The following is a 22,216-nucleotide window of genomic DNA, read 5'->3' as shown; positions in this document are numbered from 1 at the left end:
CATATTTCACTTAGCATGATGCTCTCAAGGTCCTTCTATGTTATCACAAATACCCAGATATCCTTCTTTATTTAGGGCTGAATAATATTCCATTTTCTCTAGCCATTCATCTGCTGAGTGTCCACTTAGATTGCTTCCATGTTTTGGCTCTTGCAAATAATGCAATGAACATGGGGGTTGCAGGTATCTTTTTGAGTTCATGTTTTCATTTCCTTCAGATAAATACCTGGAAATGAGATTGCTGGTCATATGAAAGTTCTATCTTAATTTTTTGAGGAATCTCCATATTGTTTTGTATAGTCATTGCATAAATTTGCATTCCCCCCAAGAGTGTACAAGTATTCCCTTTTCTCCATGTCCTTAGCAACACTTGTTATTTCTTGTCTTTTAGATAATAGCCATTTTGACAGGTGTGAGGTGATATCTCATTGTGATTCTGATTTGTATATCTCTGATGACTGGTGATGTTGAGTACCTTTTCATGTGCCTGTTGCCCATTTGTTTATCTTCTTTGGAAAAAAAGATTTATTCAAAGATTTATTCAGATTCTCTGCCCATTTTTAAATTGGATTGTTTGCTTTTTTTTTTTTTTTTTGCTGTTACTTACTTATTAATGTGGATGCCTCTCTAACTTTTGAACTGAGCCCTGAGCCAGGCAGTAGGAGAAGATACTTTTTCTTAAATCCACCCACAAGGCCGTGTGTGTGTGTGTGTGTGTGCACGCGCTAAGCTGGTCTTGAAAGGGAAAATGGGGACATGAGTAGAATCTTGGGCAGCTTCCATGATTGAAAGATAATTAGGTCAAAGAGTAATCTGCCCTGAGATCCCTTGCAATGATTCTGGATCCATTATTAAGAGAGATGAGAAATGGCCTTGGAGATGAGAGGAAATTAGAGTTATGGTTTTCATTGTCCAGAAAAGACTAGAATACCACCATGGCCTCCTCATTTGTTCCTCTGTCCCACAGTAAAGAGGGGACAACACAGCCTCAAGATGGCCTGAGAGTTTGACCCATCTGGGTTGTGAGCACTTTTGATTCTCTCAGCTGGAATGCTGGGAAGACTCATGTCTTTGGTGCTTGAAATCCAGCATTCATAACATTTTTAAGAGTCATATCTTGTTCTGAACAGATCACTTCGCCCCCAGCTACAGTCTGGCTCTAGAAATATTTGGTTTGTAAGTACAGTCAATGATGTGAACTCCATGCCTAGTTGTAATTCATTATGGCAACCATTCACTCATTCATTCAATGAGTAGTTTTGTAGATAAGAATGTGTGTGTGTGTATATGTGTGTGTACAAAGGAAATTAGGGGTCATATGAAAGATAGGGCAGCTTGACTTCACTTTCAAATTATTTAATTTTCAGTTTTGAAAGACTTTTTAGCAGTATGTGATGTGGATATGCTCAACCCATCTCAGCCATATTCCATCCAAGGACATGGAGTCAAGGATGATGTAAGTCTGAGAGGTAACTTTTGCACAGATTACTTGGCATTAAAAAGTGAAAGAAAGAAAAAAGCAACACTACTCTTTTTACCTCATTAAAATGGCTGTATCCAAAAGCTAATATTAACATCCTGGACTGAAATGCTTCCAGCAGCTTCAGTAAGTCACCTTCATGGAGAACCCTTGCTCCTGGGATCTGCAATTTGAGAAATAATAGTGGTGGTGAGGCAGGTAGCTACCTGTTCATCTTGTCCTTGTACCTTCTGGCTTATTCCCTGAGTGCAGCTAAGAGTTTATACCCTGTGGAGTGGCCAAGGATTGTCTTCACAACTAATTGCTCAACATTTGTTAGTACCAACAATGAAGTGAATCCACTGCTTAACTGAATTTAGGAACATTACAGCTTAAAATATGAGTATTGAGAATAGGTGACATCAAAAGAATTCATTCATTCATTCATTCATTCAACAAACATTTACTAAGCACATCTGTGCCAGGCATTGATCTCTAGGTTATTTAAGGTCTCCTAGATGAATTAAGTGCTTTTCATTTTAATGACACTAACAATTTATTTTTGTCATCCTCAGACTTTCTATGTGATCTGTTCTTTGCCATAAATGCAAACCAAAACCTTTCATTTTTTCCTATCTATCTCCTGCCAAAATTTTCCCAGCAGTCCAAAAACTTAAATTTTCTTCCATCAGTTCTTTTTCCAGAAGTACATTAGGTTCACTGAAGCTCTGCTTTCAGTAAAGGGGCAAGAAATTAAACCAATTTGTCTGACTAGAGGAGCTTTTAAAAACTCTACTGTTTGGGGATAGTCATATAATTTCCAGGTTTTCACAAAGGGAATGGAATGAAAATGAAGGTCATCATTAAATTGAAACAAAATTTACTCCTTTTGTACCTCATCAGCTACTAATTAATGAGACTCTCATGAGTACTGAACAATACTATAGATTAGGGGGCTCCTGTCAGCACGAACACTTAGATTGAAATCCATAAAAGGCCCACTCTCCCAGGGATGGCTGGGTAGCAGCCCTGGGCCTGCCAAGTCTCTGTTATTGAGGATTTATTTAAAGATACTTTTTAAAGCATTTCCTCCTACAATGAAGACTTTTCTGTGTGCATTTCGGTAGACATTTAAAACCCCATCCATAATCTTTTTGAAATCTTTCCCTCATTAAAATGACTTGGCTTGAGAGCTACTTGGCATTGCAGTCTCTGATTATGGAAGGAAAAGCTGAGAAAAAAAACAATTAAACTGAAATGAGTTTCCACTGAAGATAAACACTTTGCCCTGAGTTGGGGTGAGTATTGGACTTGGGGATTGGTGAGCATGAGACCTGAGAAAACAAGTTTTTCTTTGCCCATGGCTCTTGTCCTTTCTTTGGAGTAACTCCGGGGACTTAGAAAAGAAGGGGCTGGTCCTGGAACTCCAAAAAATGAACATCTCGCTCTCCCTCATTTTTTGTTTTTGCCTTCTATTCCACTATTTCTATGTGATTTTTAACTTTTCCTTGCTTCTGCTCTTTGTTTTGGATTCCAAAACAACTGAGTAAGTTTATGGTCTACAGCGTGATGATTTGATATGTGGTACATATTGTGAAATGTTATCACAATAAGTTTGGTTAACACATCTATCCTCTCACATAATTATCTTTTGTGCGTGTGTGTGTGTGTGGTGAGAACACTTAAGATTTGCTCTCTTAGTAGATTTAAGTATACAATGCAGTATTGTTAACTATAATCACCATGCTGTACATTAGATCCTCAGAACTTCTTCATCTTATAACTAGAAGTTTGTATCCTTTGATCAGTGTCACCTTATTTCCCCCACCCCCTATTCCAGCAACCATCATTCTACTCTCTGTTTCTATGATTGTGGCTTTTCTAGATTTTGCATATAAGTGAGAACAAACAATATTTGTTTTTCTCTGCCTGACTTATTTCACTTAACATAATACCCTCCAGGTTTATCCATGTTTTTTGCAAATGTCACTGCTTCCTTCTTTTTAATGGCTGAATAATATTCTATTATAGATATAGAAGAGATTTGTATATAGAAATTTGTATGCATATACAATTTTCTCTCCGTTCATCTGTTGATGGACACTTAGATTGCTTCCATGTTTTGGCAATTGTAAATAATGCTGCAATGAACATGGGGGTGCAGATATATCTTTGAGTTAGGGTTTTCATTTCCTTCAGATAAATACCTAGAGGTGGGATTACTGAATCACATGGCAGTTCTATTCTGAATTTTCTGAGGAATCTCCATACTGTTTTTCACAGTGTTTGCACAAGTTTACACTCCCACCAATAGCGCACAAGGATTCTCTTTCCTCCACATTCTTGCCAGCACTTGTTATCTCCTGTCTTTTTGACAATAGCCATTGTTACAGGTATCAGATGATATCTCATTGCGGTTTTGATTTGCATTTCCCTGATGACTGGGAATGTTGAGCACTTTTCATGTACCTGTTACCCATTTGTATATCTTCTTTGCCCATTTTCATTTGGGTTACTTGCTTTTTTCCTGAGTTATATTTTTGATCTATATAACTGTCCCTCTTATGGGCTGAAGTCATGTACATGTTGGCAAGATGGATAACCAGTTAGCAAATTGGTAGGGTTTTGTCCTCTTTGTGATAGATATTCCAAGTTCAGGAAAAAACCTTGAATCAAAGTACTGTAGATAATATTCTTATATCTTTTTAAAAACTCTTTCCATCCATGCCACTTTCCATATGACTATTAAAGAAAGTCTAGAAGAGAATGGAGGCCACAATATGAATTGCTAGGTGGAGACATAAAAGAAATCTGGAGAATGTTTGCCCAACATCAGTCCTCAGAATGACTGGAAGCAGGTGGGAAATGGTGGTGAGGACAGAGTGAGAGCACATTCTTTATTTTTATTATTTTTGCACATTCTTAATTAGAAGGCTACTGCACACATGGATTAGCCTGGTGACAATATGAATGGACAATAGGAGAGCTCATTTTCTCAAGCAAGAGATGACTAGACTTAGTAATGGATTAAATGAAGATTGAAAGAGAGGGAGGGAAAGATAATGCCTTTGGTTTTTTTTTTTAATTTGTTGTTGTTGTTTTTGCTTTGACCAGGTGGTTTTCAATAAAGGAGAATAAACAGTTAATCAACAAGTCATTTGTTAAGCACCCTCTGCATTTAATATTGTGCTCATGGCATCAAGGGATGCAAAAGAAATGGAAGACCTATTTTCTGCCTTAAGACAACCATAATGTAGTTTGAAATAGTGAAGCAGTCCATACACAGGAAAGTATAAACTGATAATAACAACAATAATAACAATTTCCATTTATTGTGGTTAATTGTGAGATGGATCCATTGCTAAAAACTTTATTTCTTTTTCTTTTCTATTTCTCTTTGTCATTATCTTCAGAGACAACTATGACAGCAAAGCTGTACAGAATTAAAAATTAATAAAATAATAACTTTCACTGAGTTACTAAAGGGGCAAGGAGCTGTGTTATGAGCTTCATAGGGATGCTTATCCCTCTGAGACTGGTACTATAGTTGCCTACAAATTCCAGAAGAGGAAATGAGGCTTTGAGAAAAGTTCCTTGTTTAAGGCACAAAGCTAAGGAGCTTCTAGTAAAGATTGGGACACAAAACTAGATATGGCTAATTCTAAAGCCAAAGTTGTTCATGTACAGTACATTGCTAAATTGTCTGGATCAAAAAGAAATTCTCCTTCATTCCTAAAATACAATTAAGATTTTTTTTCAAGGCAATGCAAAAGCTCTAGCAGAACCAGCATTCACATAAAATTGCCTTACACTTATGGTCAAGCCTTATTCATGAGAGCTTCGTACCTTCCATTTCCTGTGTTTGTTTTGTTGACTCACAAAGAACTTTATTATTTCTAAATGGACACAGTTGATTGCTGGGAAGCTTTGCATTTACACATGCTACCTATGAAAATGCTATAAAGAGTCTCCATTTGCTATAAAGCATAGGCTGTGCTTTTGAAAGTGAAGTATTGTCAAGATAGATCAGGAAAAAAAGAATCCAGAACTGAATGCTGTGTTGGAAAGTATCTTAAAAAGCCTATGCTTAAGAGATATTTCCTTGGAATGCTTTAAAGAAACACAACTTGTTTAAAAGATCAAGCCACCCTTTGCACTCTGAAGCATCAAAATGCTCACAGCTGGCTAGAAGTGCGTAACAAAGCAGTGTAGTGTGGTCCCATCTCAAATCCATAGGCTCTGTGGGTTTCTGAGTTTCCCTTTTGTATATGATGTGGAGTAAACTTTCAAGAGAGTTAATATAAATCCTTACATTCTCATTCTGCATCTAGATGGCCGATTTTGGATAAATGGTCTCATATGCAAAAGGCTCTTGTGAGTTCAGTTCAGAGTTCTTCCAACAGCTCCATTCAGTTTTGGGGGTCTCCAATCCATTCTTAAATTGTTTAATTCCAAAGGCAAATCTTTTAAAGTCACTCTCCCGTCTCCCTCCCTCCTCCAAGCAAACTTTGGTACAAAAGCAGAGGCCTCCCCTGGCCCTGTTTACTTAGAGTGCAAACCGTATTCAAGCCAGCGTTGTCAGATTAAAGGAAGAAAGGGGAGAGAAATCAAAGCGTTAAACTGCACATAAAAGGCAATCGCTGGCAACCAATCTGTTCGACTTCCAACTATTTGCACTTTATGAATAAAGGTCAATCTGTTATTGGCACCCAAATGTTAATGTTCTTATGAGGGTTTAAGCTGCTTTAACAGCTGAATAAGTGAGAGCGAGCTATAGGGCCACACCTAATCATTCAGGCCCAGCTGGGACACGGGGGAGATTCTCAAAAAGGCGAGAGATGCAGAGGGTATGGATATGGGGGGCTGGCTGAAGGGAGAGAAGTGTGCATTTTGTGATGGGGTTCTGAGGGGGTGAAAGACGAAATTACTTCTATATTACATACAGGCCCCTGTGTCTTTTCTCTTTCCATCCATTTTGCATGTTGCTTGCTACCTACAGCAGCTACCCTTGCCCTAAATTTTTGCAGCTTTATATCATCAATAACCCAATATGTATTTGATTTTTCTCTTTTAAAAACAATACCTCCAAACATTTAATATCCCCTCCTATCAGAATATTCTCTGGGTGGATGGTGGAGAATGCGGTTACTAGGCAAACCTTTGACTTGTCCTGTTGTTAGAGCTGTCTTCCCCTAATCTAGTCTGTGGCCACACTCAGATATATAACCGCACCTAAGGTGTGGAGTCTCCACCTAACAATAGACCTATGACTAAAAACAAGGTACTAATGATAGTCATTACTTTTTTCCTAATACATTTCTAGGTGGTTGATAGATATGGACACTTGTAGTGTATATGTTTATTTCTGTATATAGGCAGAAAATTAGTGTATATACGTTAAATGTCACTTGGCAGTGTTTGACTAGAAGATGGATTTGTTTTGTTCCCTGTGAGTCTGAGGCAAACAACCTCAGAAATTTCTGGCTCTTTTCCTAACTGAATATCACATATTCTTTTTTTTTAATTTATTTTTTATTGGTGTTCAATTTACCAACATACAGAATAAACCCCAGTGCCCGTCACCCATTCACTCCCACTCCCCGCCCTCCTCCCCTTCCACCACCCCTAGTTCGTTTCCCAGAGTTAACAGTCTTTACGTTCTGTCTCCCTTTCTGATATTTCCCACACATTTCTTCTCCCTTCCCTTCTATTCCCTTTCACTATTATTTATATTCAAATATCACATATTTTTGCTATGTCTCAGTTTCCCCCTCTGTGTAATGACAGTTTTCTTCAAAATCCCATTCAACTTTGCTGTCCTCTCATAGCTGGATTCTCCAACCATATAGTGAGGACATATTATTGTGAAGTTAAATGAGATAGTTTACTTGAGAAGACCTTTTAAGAACTAAAATGTCATACTCATATAAGGTATAATTATTACAAATAGGACTTTTGTGAAAAATGTAGGGTATCCTCATGGCTGGGACTTGGGAGGAACTAGGGATTACTGCCTGTCTTCACCCACTGCAGTGTGACCAGAAGCAAGTTAAATGTCCTCCTTCATTTCCCCTATCAAGCTTTTGCTGACAGTTCTCCCATTTGGTATGTATCCTTCCCCAATTCTAACCATCTGTTCGTAAGCAACTCAGTGGCACTGAGTTGAAATGACCCTTCTTCCATCTTGATTCTGTGACCTCACACATTCCATCCTGGATTATCATTGTTTCTGTGCATTTCTGTCTCCTCCTCAGGATAATAGACTCTTTGAAGTCTGGGGTTATGCCTTAGTTTAGTATCTTTATGTCCCCTGTACTTGCTAGAATGTTTCATAACATGCAGTAGGTGGGCAGTACCTCCTTGCTGAGCAAAATTCACATACTTGCTCTTCGCATCTTTTTAATAAGCTGATTTATTTTTCAATTAGATAATAAATTCAAATGCTATAGCTGTCATAAGTTACAAATTAACTCATAAAAAATAATTCTCCTTCCCACTCCTTTATTCCTGTAGGAAGCAACTGTTACTTCTTGAGTTATTCTTGTGCTATTCTTCTCCTCTTCAACCTTCATCTAGGACATGGTAAGTAAAATTGAGGCCATATCTCAAAGTGGTTTGAATGCCAGGGAATGGAGAATCTCACAAATTACAAAGAATCATTTTTAGGAGATAGTACTTTTCCAATGCAAACAACATTTGCCTCAATCCCGCAATCCAGGATTTAGGAGGGTGGAAGAATGTTATTAACACACTGTATCTTGTTGGGCAAGACCTTTAACTCTGGTTGTACCCTTTGGGTTCATGTCTACTGAACCTGTCATCTCTATAGTTCTCTGATACTTATCTAAACAAGAGGAATTTTGCAATATCAGAGAATCAGTGTTTGAGAAAATGAATTCCATATTAGCATTTTCAATCAGAAATTTAACTTTTGAGCTGGCAAAGTGGCTTTGCCAAATCAATCTATTTAGGAAATTAAAAATAAAATTAGGCACATTTATTGCAAATTAAAGTGAAATGGAATTGAACATCTCTAACTGGCGCCAGAAGAGAAATGTCCCTTTGAGGTCTTTGTGCCAGTAAGGGAACAGAGCCAATCTTGAGTGCTATGCATTTCTTCTGGAGCTAGGATTTTTATTTTTTTTTTATTTTTATTTTTATTTTTTATTTATTTTTTTTTTTTAGGATTTTTATTCTTGCCTCCTTGGGTGGGCTTTGGGATGAGAGTGAGGGCAAGGCTAGGGGCTGTAAAATCTGTAGATTTGTGCCCAGTCTCTTATGCATATATGTGTTGAATTAGTCAGGGTCCTGACAGAAAACAGATATCACAGTCAGATTGGGTAGGGGAGTTCAAATGGGCTGTTTACAAAGAACTGGGAAGGGTTTTTAAAAATGAGAATGGGATAACACAGTATCCTGACGTTAGCTGATGGGAAACAGTTATCTCCTACCCTATGACCTCAAGGGGTAGGGAGGAGGAATGGTCATGAGATCTGGAGAAGACAGCTGTGTGGAGAGGGCTCCTTCACAGTACCTTTCACTGGCTGCATCCACCTGTCTTCTTCTGCTTGGGTACCTGCAGCTCATCCTTCAGGATCCCCTAGCTATCTCCTTGGGAGAAGGCCTTTCTTGAGTTCACCGTTTGGGCTGAGTAAACAGCTTGGTTGCCATGTAAGAATCATGTGAATATTTTTATCACAGCACTTTTCACACTCCTTTGTAATTGGTTCTTTACTTTTCTGTCTCCCATTTCTGTGTGCTTCTTAAGGGCATTGATTCTATTTTATTGGGCTTGTTTCCTTGGTATCCAGTCAAGTGTTCGTGGAATGGCAGGGAGGAAGGACAGTGCCTCATCTCAGCACTGTTATGGCACTATTGTTTGGGGGCCTAAACCTACAGGCAGTTCTCCGAGTGCCCACTGAGGCAGAAGATTTCTAGACAGGGGTTTATTTGAAGCAATGATCACACATTGGGGACATAATTTGCCAAACTGTGAAAAATCTGAAAACCTCCTGCCAACAGCTGTTGAGTTTATATGATATCCATTAAGGAGGCTGCATGATTGGTGCAGTGAGAGCAAGCCTGTGAAGCCAGCAATCAGAAGACCTAAGTCTTGCTCTAAATCTCATGTGTAGGAATGAATCCTAAGGAGATTGCCAGCTGAATGTGAAAGAGAGGATGCTCATGATTTTCATCATAGCAGTGTTTACAAAAGAAAAAACTAAAATAACCTCAAGTACCTCAATAGGGATATGTTAATTAAATTATGGTACATACGTACAATGAAATGTACGTGGCCATGAAGCATGATGAGGTGGGTAAATGAAAAGATCCTCATGATATATTGTCATGTGAAAAAGCAAGTTACCTACTTATATGATCAGTGTAATCATATTTTTTATAAATAACCTTTAGAGTTGTATGAATTTGGCCGAATTACATAATCTCTCCAGATCTTACATTCCTTATTTATAAGTTACATCTACCTTACAGAATTGTCCTAAGGAATGAATGTAAATATCCAAAATACCAAGGATAGTGCCTGGCTCATTGTAAGAAGTAATATATGCTAGCTCCTATTATTATCATTGTTAATATTATCTATCCATATGCAAAGAAAGATTTATGAAATGTATGCAAAATAGTTTCGGTAATGATTGGTAAGCATTTTACTTTCTTTGTACATTTGTGTATTATTTGAATTTTTTTCCTCAATAACCATCTATTAATTTCACAACAACACTGAAGTTATTGGAAGAAGAAAGCTTTTGTGTTAATTCCTCCTCTGCCACTCACTAACTCTGTGTCTTTGGGAAATCCACTGGACACCTCTGAACTTTGTTCTCCTTATTTATTTAGAAAATTCTTTTTAAAGATTTTATTTATTTATTCATGAGAGACACAGAGAGGCAGAGACACAGGCAGAGGGAGAAGCAGGCTCCATGCAGGGAGCCTGATGCGGGACTGGATCCCGGGACCCCAGGACCCCGCCGTGACCCAAGGCAGGCGCTAAACCACTGAGCCACAGTGATGGCTGTGAGAACAGGGATTCCTGTTCTCCTCATTTATAAAACAAGAAGAAAGCTATTTATTTCTTTTCTACCCCAGAAGATTTTCCTATAGATGAAATAAATAATTGGATTTGTCTAAGGTCTTGGGAAACAGCAAAGTACTATACAAATATTAGGTTTTATTATTATTATTAGTTGTATTAACTTCATTGGGATCATTTCACTGGAATTTTTTTTTCCTACTGCTTCTCTGGGTGTTTTGTAGGAGACAAGTAGCCTTTATGAAATGAGGCCTTATAAAGTCCATAAATCGTGTTGTTTGTAATACCAGGGATCTGCTACCATCTTCATGATGAACTGAAAACTTCCAGCCACCAAATTATTAACAGTGCAAACTGTTTCATGGGCTTACCTTTGCCCTGTGTTATTTTCACTGCATGTGGAGATTACTCTCTTTTCTTTCAGTCATATGACTCCCTCCTTTCAGTATTCATTGGTCTATTACCTTGCTTGCTGCTAACTTGCAGTATTAACTTCACGAAAGGGAGAGATGAGCCTATTAACAAATCTTTGGTGAATCCGAAAAAGGAACGTATGGATTTGGAAGGTGAATCACTGCACAGGTTCACAAAATTGAACAGGCTTTGGGGAGTCACAGGGGATTTGGTAATATTTACCGGAGTTTCTGACGCATCATCTCCTTCCTCTTCACTCATGAAAGATGCAGACGCCTTCAGGGAGGAGGTCCAACTGGAGCTTGACAGCATTCTGGGAACACAAGGAGGGACCTGTAGTCAAAGTGCGCAATCTGAAGGAGGTCTTTGTGCACAGAAGCTGTTCTGCCTGCAAACGTCCTCACCAGATTAGTGCCAATTTATTTTCCAGTGAAGACACCAGTGGTTTGGAGGTGGAGTGGAGTTAGCAGGAGGGAAGAAAAAGGAAAAGGCACACTTAGTACTCACCAAATGAGCCTCAATGAGTGTCCATCGAGTGGAGTGGATGTCTGCTGAGGTGGTGCTCATGCCCTCAGAACGTAACTCGGTGCACACGTGCTTGGGTGAATATTTGTGGAAAAAATTAAGAGTATTCTCCTTTTGTGATACCTTTAAAAACATGACTTTTTTTTTTTTTTTGAGAGGAAGGAACAGAACAAATCCTGTAACTGAGAGATAGCATTTTTTTTTTTGAAAGAACATATTTGTAGTGGGAAATGATGAATGAGTTTGAGTGTATTTCACTGCCCATTGCCCCTACTGCTCCCCTCATGGCTTTTGACCACATGTTTTAGTACATACTGGGCTCTTGGTGTGTTCAGGATTTAAGGCTTCCCTGAGAACCAGAAGCGGTACATTTTACTCTCCCCTTTCCCACTATTTGGGAGGTTGCAGTCCAAGCTCATAAAAGCCATTTCCATTTTCAAAAGCAGAGTTGGTGAAACACTTTGGAAACTTTCCCCACACCCCACACCCCCGCACCCCGCCCCACTCCATCTTCTTGTTCGAGAAATGCAAATCTAAAGCCAATCCTATTTTATGTTAAAAAGTGAAAAACATTTCAATGTATTCTTGTCTTGTATGACTGGCTGAGAGCCTCTAAATCCCCACCATTTACCAAATTAAACTAATTGAAAGTGCTTCCAAAAGCCACATCTGTAGGCTGACGTTTGTCCCTGCCTTTCACTTTCGGCTCGGGAAACTGTTCTCCATTCCATTGATCCCTGAATAGTCATGCCTGTCAGGAAGCCACATCAGCCATTATCATTCTAATTTTACTGCCTTTCTTGGTCCCTAATCTAATTTGCAATGATGCTTAAGCATTTCGCAAGGCCATAGCACTTTCTTCAGAATTTCAACAAGAGCATTAAACCCCCAATTTACATTAATGAAGTGCACATTTAATTAGGGGAGAGGGTAAATGGAGGGCTCTTCAGGAGCAGTTTGTGTGATATGATAAGCACTCGAGAAGGGAAGGAGATAGATCTGATAAAAGACTTGCCATATATCAGATGGCTGGATTTCTTTCCCTCACCCTCTATCTTTTTCCCAGCCTCATCTTCCTTCTCATTTCCACCCTTCCATCAACTAACTCTACCTCTCTAAAATTTGCTTCAGAGCTACGACAATAAAATTATGAAGGCAGACCTGTCAACAGGGGAGGAGCAGGCAAAGAACTATTTAAGAGGATCATGTGGTTTTCAGTTCCCCTGCTGCCCCCCAAAGGGGAGATTAACTTGTTCTTTTAAATAATGAGAAACATAGGAAATCATCTCCAGTCTCCTGTTTAATGAATGCATTAAGCACACTGGCTGAGCAGCACAGTGGTACCACACAAATTTGGCTTGCTGTTGTGAAAGGGTTGGGCAAGGGGGAGGACAGGGATGAATTTCTGGTCATAGATCCCATGCAATGAATTCATTACCACATAGTACCCAAGGTGCAGTGATGTCACATAGTTGAGTCTCTGCCATAGGCTCTGTTGGGCCAAGGCTTCTGATGCATGGGAGGTTGAGTGTGTGCATGTCTATGTCCACATGTGTATTTATCTTTAGACAGAATTTTTTTCATTCCTTTAGCTTAGCCCTTGGAATATGAATATTAGCTACACATGCTTTTCTCTTATATTTTCTTGTTAATCCATAGTTCATTAGGTGCAAAGGTGGGGGCAAGACGTATATATGAGTTTTATTTTTGGAATCTTGATGTTCTTCCTTCAAGTTCTCCTTCTCCATTATGTGATGATGATGATGATGATGATGATCATGACGATGATGATTTTGATGATGATGATGATAGTGATGATAAGAGCCGTCTCAGAAATATAGTGATGTGAATAGAACAAGAGCAATTCAATAATGGAATGCTGTTTTATGCTTAACATCTTTGCAAAGCTTAATATATTTTGGAGCTAAAAATAAAAGCATTTGTTCATGATAGGATTTTGTTTGCATTTCTCACAAATATAAAAACTACATTTCATGGGAAAACGTACATATTTTACTAACTTACCAACACTAGCTAGACACTAACATATAGTCAAATACAATCCCTCTCTTTCCATTACTTTACTAAGATACTTGATGACAGGTCACCTATCTTTGGGGACAAGCACCATTTTCAAGCACAGACAAGGATAAGAATTTATCAAAGGGTCATAGTGGTAATTAAGCAGGAAATCACCTCCCTTGCAAATACATAGCCCATAGTCATTGCAACCATGGCTGTGCCTGCACTGTGACTCTCAGTGGTAGGAAAGAAGACCCTGAAAAATAATAGCCTACTTGTATTTTTGACCTGAGTTAAATAAACAAATGAACGAATGAATAAATAAATAAATGGAAGATGGTACCACCTGTGCAGGGGTAAACAATGGAATACTGAGGGAAAAAGGAGAGGCAAATAATAGGAGGGCATTTGACAGTGAACAGGAATTTGAAAACAAAATGAAATTTGAATAAAGAGATTAAAGGGTAAGGTACGAATAACACTTTTACAACTTAGTATGTGGGCTTTTAGTGGGCCCTTCTGGGTTAACCGCAGAACCTGGGTCAAGCACTTCATTTGTCTAATATCTGATTTTCTCATTTGCAAAATGACAATGACAATGGTACTTCATAAAGCTCTAAGATTAAATGAGATACTGCACATAAAGCAATGGCATCTAATAACTCAAAAAATGACATTAAAGAGAGAGTATGCTACTAGAGAGGAAAGGAAAGATAGATAAATTAAATGATGGAAACCTATGGAGGATTGAGAAAATTATGCAAGGAAATACATACTGAAAAAAAGGGATGACGAGGGCAAAGGAAGAACAAATCATTTTAGATAATCAGCATTTTAGGTGTGGAACCTTGTGTCTTTTCTATGGATGTGTCCAACAGAGAAGAGGAGACTGCTAAAGACCATGTCAGAGAGGGAGAAAATAAAGTAGGTTGATGCCACATTCAAGGATTTGCATTGTAGACTGACCATTGGAATTAATCTTTTCTGATAGCCATCTTTTTGCAGATTTTGATTTGTTTTATTTTTTAAATGCAACTGGGGGAGTTTTACCCATGTCTGAAATGAGAAATGTTTTTGTTTTCTATGTCAAACAAAATTGCATCTCTCTGAAAACCATACTACCTGCCCCCTTCTCCTCCTACTCCTCCACCAGTGATGGTGAATGTCAGTGACATCTTTTTCCTCAGCACCCACCTCTCTTCCCAGAGACAACCACTGTTACTAGGGTATTGGGATCCTTCCCGAGGTATTTTGTGCATATACATGAGACTCACTTTTAAATTTTGCTCTCCTTTAATCTCTTTGATAAGGCCCAGTCTTGGAGGGAATCATATAAAATGTCAAACATTCAATTGGTTTACTTTTCTAATTATAGAAATAATATCTGATCAATTACTAAGAAGTTAAGAACAATGCAGAACTGTATAAAGTCTGCCTGACTCTTTAGGATAGTTCAGAAACTGACTGAAAATACTGTCTATGAGGAAGATACAGAAAGACAGTTTACTTCCTGTGGACCTGTGTACAGGTGTTGTGGATATCTGCAAGTCCACTCAGATCTTCAGTTCTGGCCATCCAAACTCACTTCATGAGATGGAAAACAATGCAAGAGAAGGTAGGCTTAAAATTGGCATGTATCATCGTTGTGCTGGGGCACCACTGGCCTGGTGGCCCCCTGGAGCCAAGGCTGACTCCACTCCTCCTTCATCCTGAGGAAGGGCCTCAGGAGCTTGATCTACAATTACAACATTCATTCCTCGTCTGAAAGGTGAAAGGGCTGCTGTATCCTGGTGGGGACTAATTCCTAATGAAACGGGTGATGGTTTTGTATTTGTGTATTTGCACAGCAGATGGACTGTGACTCTTTTTCAAGCAAAAGAAACTTGGTGCAGAGACTGAAGGATGTGCAGCCAAGACTTGCTCTGAGGACTGTGAGACTGTTCATAGAGCGAGCTGAACCTGGCCCTCGTGTGGTCCACTCTGCCTCTACCAACAAGCACCAATAGGGATTGCTATGGCCTGGACTTGGAAGCTCACATAATCTATAGCATATGTGGAAAAATATGTGAACAAAGAAAAAAAATGACTTTAGTCAAGATTTCTAACAATGTACTCAAAGCCTGTCAGAATGAGATTGATTTTTCATGTAATTATGCAATTTTCCCAAGCCTTCTTTAACCCAGTTTAATTAGAGAAGGGTAGACTGCAAATAGAATACAGTGCTAAGCAATTTTCTCTAAAGGGTTTAGCAAAGAATATTGAAGGTATATTTGCCTTTTCTTTAAATATACTACCTGGTTGGTTGTGAGAATTAGAAACTTGAGCTCTTCAGTAAAGAACTTAAACTGGTTCTTTTGTGAACATCATCCCGTGTACAAAACAGACAAGAGGAGGAACTGAAAAGACGACAAAACTTTGAGCACACAGACTTTTCAACATGCTATACTTAGGAAGAAAACCCATGTCACCTAGCTATCTTAAAAGTCTCAGAGATCAGCTAGGTTCTAGTCTTTTGAGAAATAATCACCTCAAAAGCAGCCCTAGCAATTTTGCAGTGTCTTCTACAGCCTGAGGTGGGTGGCATTTTCCATACTCTGTAGATGGAGTAACAGGGGTACACTGAGAGATTCAGTAGCTGTCTGAAAACTCCCAACAAGCTGAAAATAGAGCCCCAGATGGCAGCCAAGTTTCCTGCCCTGAAAGTGAAGAGAGACCTAAAAAATAGGATTAGATTTAAAAGAACATATATACTTTCCAGGGGCTTATCTGAACCGCGTCTCCTCCCTGACCCTCTTTGAGTTTACCCATCGTAAGTAATAGCATGACCTCTTCTTCAAGTCATTCAAAAATGCATTTGTTCTCCATAATAGAGAGAGAAGTCCCAGCCAAATTATATTCTAATGTATCATAGCCTTGAACCTGGGAATCATTTTGCATTGCTGACTAGGTGGCTGCTGAATACATTATTAGTCCGCCAATGTTTGTGTCAGCTTTGTGAAGAGGCAGATTTCCCAGCTCCTCTCCAATATTGCTATTGTTGGGGCTTTTTTAGGGGGTGGCCAAAAATAAAAAGGAGAAAAAGAGTGAATACTTGAGTATAATCTTGCTTTTGTGGCTAGGTAAGTATAGTAGCCCCATAAACTCTTATTCCTGTGTGAATAGATAATAGTCATGTTGAAAACGAGTGTGCTTCCGACTGAATTGCCATGCTCCTAGCTGGAGCAGGCGTAGTTGGGTGTAGAAGTGTCAGAGAAACTCAGGGAGGTAATTATCTAATGAAGTGATTCGGAATTTCCAAGGCTCCCCCTGGCCTGAAGGAGTTGTCAGTTATCTACCCAGTGACTTGGACATAGAAGAGTACATAATACCTGATACTCCAGGCCCCCTTTTATATGGATAAAACACTGAGACTCACTCTTCCATTTTAATTTAAAAGTCTAGACTCAGATTTGTAGAAGAAGCAATCCAAGGAAAGCATAAAATGACTTACCGATGAGAAATATCTTCTTCTACCAGAATAAGCGGGAGCCAGTCAGTAAATGAAGCCAATGCAGAAAGTAACAAATGCAGCATTGTAGTTACCCGTGCTTTGCTAGCTCATCTATAACCATAGCATCTAGATTCTTCGCCAGTGAATCTATGTTAGCCAGACCCCTGACCCTGCATTACTAATACAGTGCATTAAATGGTCCCCTAGTGGCTGCATAGAGGGTGTTCCTTCCCAAATACTCTCTTAGTGCTACAAAGGAATAAAATTGCGGGGCCTGGGGGTGAGGAGAGGATGGAGTCCAGTGTGCTGTTGGACAGAGGCTTCACATAATCCCATGCCAACTTGGCATTGCCACCATTTGGGATCCATGAATCCCGCAGGCCCAGTCTTGGAGCAGTTTTCATGCATGAGGAGGGAAGTTGGCAGGGTCAGGGAAAATGTTTTTCTCTGCCTAGAGGCCCGAGTGGTCGGATTGGGTATTTACACTGCCTGAGTTTGCCAGATTATCACTCAATCCTCCATTCTAGCCCACTTTGACTATGTAGACTCTGCCAGTGTGCAACTAAGAGGAAAACTGCCCCCCTCCCCAACCGCTAATTCTGCCAACTTCTCTCTGCACATGTGAATTTGGCCACTTGGAACCTAGTATATTCATGGCAAGGTAAAAGTCAGTGTGATAAGGAAAACTATACTGTCCATAATCTTGGAAGCATCCACTTGCCATCTTTCCCATGGAAAGCAATAGTTTACTATAGACTAGTTAGGAAGGCTGAATATTATATCTTCATGAGGGATGATAGATGGGCTAGAAGTAACTGGAAGGAGAACAAGAACAGGTGTAACTGTTTCTTTTCTTTTCATTTCTTTATTTGCCAAGCTTGAGGTTCATGTTGCAAAGAGAGTGTAGTGAAAAAGTCTCCCAGCTCAGAGATTGGAGATCTTTATTTGAATCTCTCTCCTAATGTGAACTAGTTACCCAGCCATTCTGACTGTCTTCCTCAGGAACATTGGAGGGTTGACCTTGATGCTGTCCAGAAAGTCCCTTCAGGTCAGATGTTGGATAGTCCATCTGAGTCTTTCTGTCTCATGGCTCCTCTATACCCACAAGCGGCAGGACCTGTTCATTTAATTACTCACTTATTCAGATAAGAAGCAGGTGTTAAGTCCTTTCCCTTCAGTTCCAGTTTCTTGAAAGTGGCCCACAGTCATTGCCTTAATTTTCTCAAGGCTTTTGGAGGGGTTAGCTTTTCACAATGGCCCCCTGACTCCACAAGGATAATAACTCTGCTCCCTGCCAAGACAATGGCTTTTTCTCATCCTTCCTCAGTTTCCTCTGACCCTGATATGTTTGACAAGATTGACCACATGCTCCTTCAAGAAATTCCTCTCCTGCTTTTCTCCCTCTGGGACACTCATGGTACTCCTATCTTTTCTTGTTGCTTTGTCTCAGGCTCCTTTAAAACTTTTCCTTTCTCTTCATGTGATTGTGGATCTAATCTTGGAGGTTTTCTCTTACTTCTTTTCATGTTCTCTGTAATAATCACATCTCCCTCAGTGTCTTCAGTTCCTACCTTTGTGCAGCCAACTCTCACATCTATGACTAGTCCAGAATCTTCTTCTGGGCTCTAGAATTATCCAGTCAGCCATGGAGAGTATTTCTATTTATATATTTGACCAAACAGCCCTAGTCAGCAGGTCTGAACCACATTAATTTTCTTGCTTCTGAAACCAGTTGCTGAAAATGTATATTTTTTGTATATTTTTTATTGGAGTTCGATTTTTCAACATATAGCATAACACCCAGTGCTCATCCCGTCAAGTGGCCCCTCAGTGCCCATCACCCAGTCACCCCGTACCCCCATCCACCTCCCCTTCTCCCACCCCTTGTTTGTTTCCAAGAGTTAGAAGTCTCTCATGTTCCGTCATTCCACTCATGAAAATGACATTTGAATCCTAAAAAAAGTGCCAGTTTCTCTTAATCCCCTGACCAGAATACTTGACCTTTCATTGTTTCCTCTCTGTTACCCTAGGGTATCTAAAAAGTTACTAAATCCTGCTGATTCCAGAAAAAATTGACAATCGTATGTCCCTTTCTTTTCCATTTATACTCCCCTCTCAGCTCCTTTTCGTTTAGTCAATAATATTAACCGACTCCTACATGAAAGGGACTGCGTGACATGCTGTGAGAGGCAACGTGTGCAAGATATGGTATTTTCCCTGTAAGAGTAACAACTGAGAAGAGGCCGTCTTTATGCAAATTAATTATAAAGGAAGATAGAAAGGGATAGGTGACAGAAGAGAAAAAAATACAGTATGTGGGAGTTTGTGATAGCTACAAAATATATCTTTGTTAAATTTGATTAATCCCAAATTCTATTTTTATCTTTCTAAGTGGCTCTATCTGATTGGTCTGAATTACATTCATAGTTCTCATTTCTTCCATTATCTTCAGTGTTTCAGGCAAGTCAGTTATTTATCTGATGCCCTGCTTTCAGCATTTGTAGTCTCCTAAAGCTCTCCTGGTGGTTGAAGTCTCCTAAAACTCTATTTTTCCTATTTTTTATTAGTTTTTCCATCTTTATTATAGAGGCATCATATCTTTGCCTGACCAAGGAAACTGAGTATGCTCCCAGCTCAGTATCACTTTATTTAATTCTTCATCTATTCTACCCTAAGTACTCTATTTGATCAACAGTTTCCAAGCTGTTATATGCTCTGTGGTATGAGTTTGGGTACAGAATGTTGGATGAAACCTGCTTTGTCCTTAAGGTTCTTATTTTCTAGTAACAGAGTTAGACAAGCAAATACATAATTTTGAGTCGGTATGGTAACATGCTACAATAACTCTTAGAGTTAACATTTACTGAGAACTAAATATGTCCTTCGTACTGTTCTAGATTTCTTACATATATTAATGCATTTAATCCTCGCTGCACTATAGGAAATCAGTATTGTTATTTCTGCCATACTATTCCCCATGAGGAAACTGAGGCATAATTATGGGAGAGTCAGGATTTAAAAGCAGGTGGTCTAACTCATGAGCTCACACTCAACCACTTTTATTGATGGTCTTCTCTTATTCCAATTAGGACCCTATAATATGTGACTGAACAATTAGACTACAAAGCAGGATTGGTAATTTCAATAAAGAAGACTAGCTTCATGGTGTTTCAACAGTCTTGAGAAAAATAAGTAGAGTTTATTGGCTGGAGAAAGAAAGAAATAAAGAAAGAATGGCATACTACTTGCTGATAAAGGCTTGAAGGTGTTATTGTTTAGAAGTTCCAATAAGTAGTTAAGATGTTACTGTGGAAGGTGAGTCTGACAAGGCTAAATAAGATTAGAACACATTTAATGTTAGCTAAGGCTAACATTTAAAGGATGGAGGAAGAAGAGCAGTTATGGAGAATGAGGAAGAGTGAAGACAAGTAGAAAAAGAGACTAGAGGATCATTTAGTGCCATGAAGTCTATGAACCAGGAGTTTCAGAAAGGAGGAGATGCTCAACAGTAATAAATGCACCAGAAAAGTCAGGGAGGATGTGTGAGGGAAAAGGCTAGTAGATTTACTCAGAGAGTTAGTAATGAGATCATAGAGTGAAAAATAGTGGCAGTGCAAGCTAAAATCAGAGGATTATTGAAAAAATGAAAATAGAAAAGTAGAGGCAGCATGGGTGGGTTTCTTGTTGGCTGATTTATTCATGCCTGTGCTCATATAGATGCCAAAGCATGTCTATGTGGACTCTTAGTGTTCAATAAAGCACAATGGCACAGTTAACTTAAAAAACAATTTAACAAAAGACAGAAAAACAGACTTGAAAGGAGAATGTGCTTCTCTCCATGATGACCTGTGTTTAATAACCTTCAGTATATTGTAGTCTGTGATGCTTTGATATGGAAAGAGCACCCCGTAGTTTGATGGGTCTCTTGGGGTACCTGCTTGCTCCCTTTTATGGCACCAAATTATACTGGGCATCAAATTATATTGTTATATCTGGACTTACTTCTTCCCTGTTAAAAACAAAATGATTAAATAAGTCTCTTTTAATTAACATCTTTATTTTGTTTTATTTTATTTTATTTTATTTTTTATTAGAGGGCATGAGTGAGTAGGGAAGGGGGAGGGGCAGGGGGAGAGAAGGAGAGAATCTTAAGCAGGCTCCATACCCAGCCAGAGCCCAATGTGGTCCTCTATTTCACAACCCTGAGATCATGGCCTGAGCTGAAATCAAGAGTTGGACATGTAACCGACTGAGCCACCTAGGTGCCCCTCTAATTAACATTTTTAAATGATCCAATCAATCACCTCTTAACTCACAGAAATCACCAATGTTACATAGCAGGTGGCCACTCTTTAATATTTTCTCCTCCATGACATGGGGGAAATGATTTCAGCCCAGTGATCTAAGCATCTCGCATTCTGACAATCAAGAAACATTTTAAAGTCTTGTGCTCTAAATTCTCTTCATTTCAGCATTGTTTACCTTCTGTCTTTCTTTTTCAGAAGATTATGCTTAAAGTTCCTCAGTTTCAGTCAAAAGAGTGAATTTGCTCAGCTGGAAGAATTGAACCTTGAAAGTGCTGCCTTCCTTTAACCTTATATTAAAAAATAAATAAAAAATAAGAATATAAGGCCTTATTCATCTCTAAATATGCAAGCAAGACAACTGATATTTTAAATAGAAAATTGCCAACCATGAGGGAGGTCACTAACAGAGGCAAGATTGAAACTTATAATCAGATGCTTCTAGCAATTTGTGAATATGTGAAAACCCTCCCGAATTATCAGGTATTTGACATTACGTAGAGTTAGCCTGAGTCTAGCTCACCCATCCCCTGTAAGATTTGGTTAAAATGGACCTGAAGTGCATCTTGTGAGATCCTTGTGCTAATATCTGTGAGTGTACTGGGTGGGAGTTAAGTTTATATGCAAAGAAATATCCTGCACTTCAAGTCATTCATTAATAAACTAGTTGAAGGATCTAGGAAGTTTTAAAATGCTCAGCAACATTTTACTCAAAGAAATTTCTTTCCCTGATGGGAAGCATGCCAAGAAGAACAAATAAAACGAATGAGAAATGGCAAGTCAGAAAATAGCAGAAAGCTTTAGCCCCTGTAAGTTTCTTTATACATTTTTATTTATGTTTTAATTCATTTAAAAGTACTTATTGAAACATCTAGCTTGTTCAATAAACTATTTTTTTATGCAATTAAAAATCTTAAAAAGAAAGAAAGAATATTGCTTCCTTGGTCATC

The 22,216-nt window shown here is 38.8% G+C and overlaps 1 long non-coding RNA gene across 1 annotated transcript; it reads left to right on the top strand.

The window, feature by feature from the left end:
• Positions 1-1,322: 1,322 nt before the first annotated feature.
• On the top strand, positions 1,323-21,729 carry LOC112647339 (uncharacterized). Its single transcript, XR_003128273.3, has 4 exons — positions 1,323-1,456; positions 4,574-4,749; positions 7,977-8,041; positions 21,465-21,729. It is a non-coding gene; the product is annotated as an uncharacterized LOC112647339 (long non-coding RNA).
• Positions 21,730-22,216: the final 487 nt, after the last annotated feature.

Source organism: Canis lupus, chromosome 32 (assembly GCF_003254725.2).
Source record: "Canis lupus dingo isolate Sandy chromosome 32, ASM325472v2, whole genome shotgun sequence".
Lineage (NCBI taxonomy): Eukaryota > Metazoa > Chordata > Mammalia > Carnivora > Canidae > Canis > Canis lupus.
The sequence above is the reverse complement of the archived record's forward strand: the minus strand, read 5'-3'. Positions and strand labels throughout refer to the sequence as shown.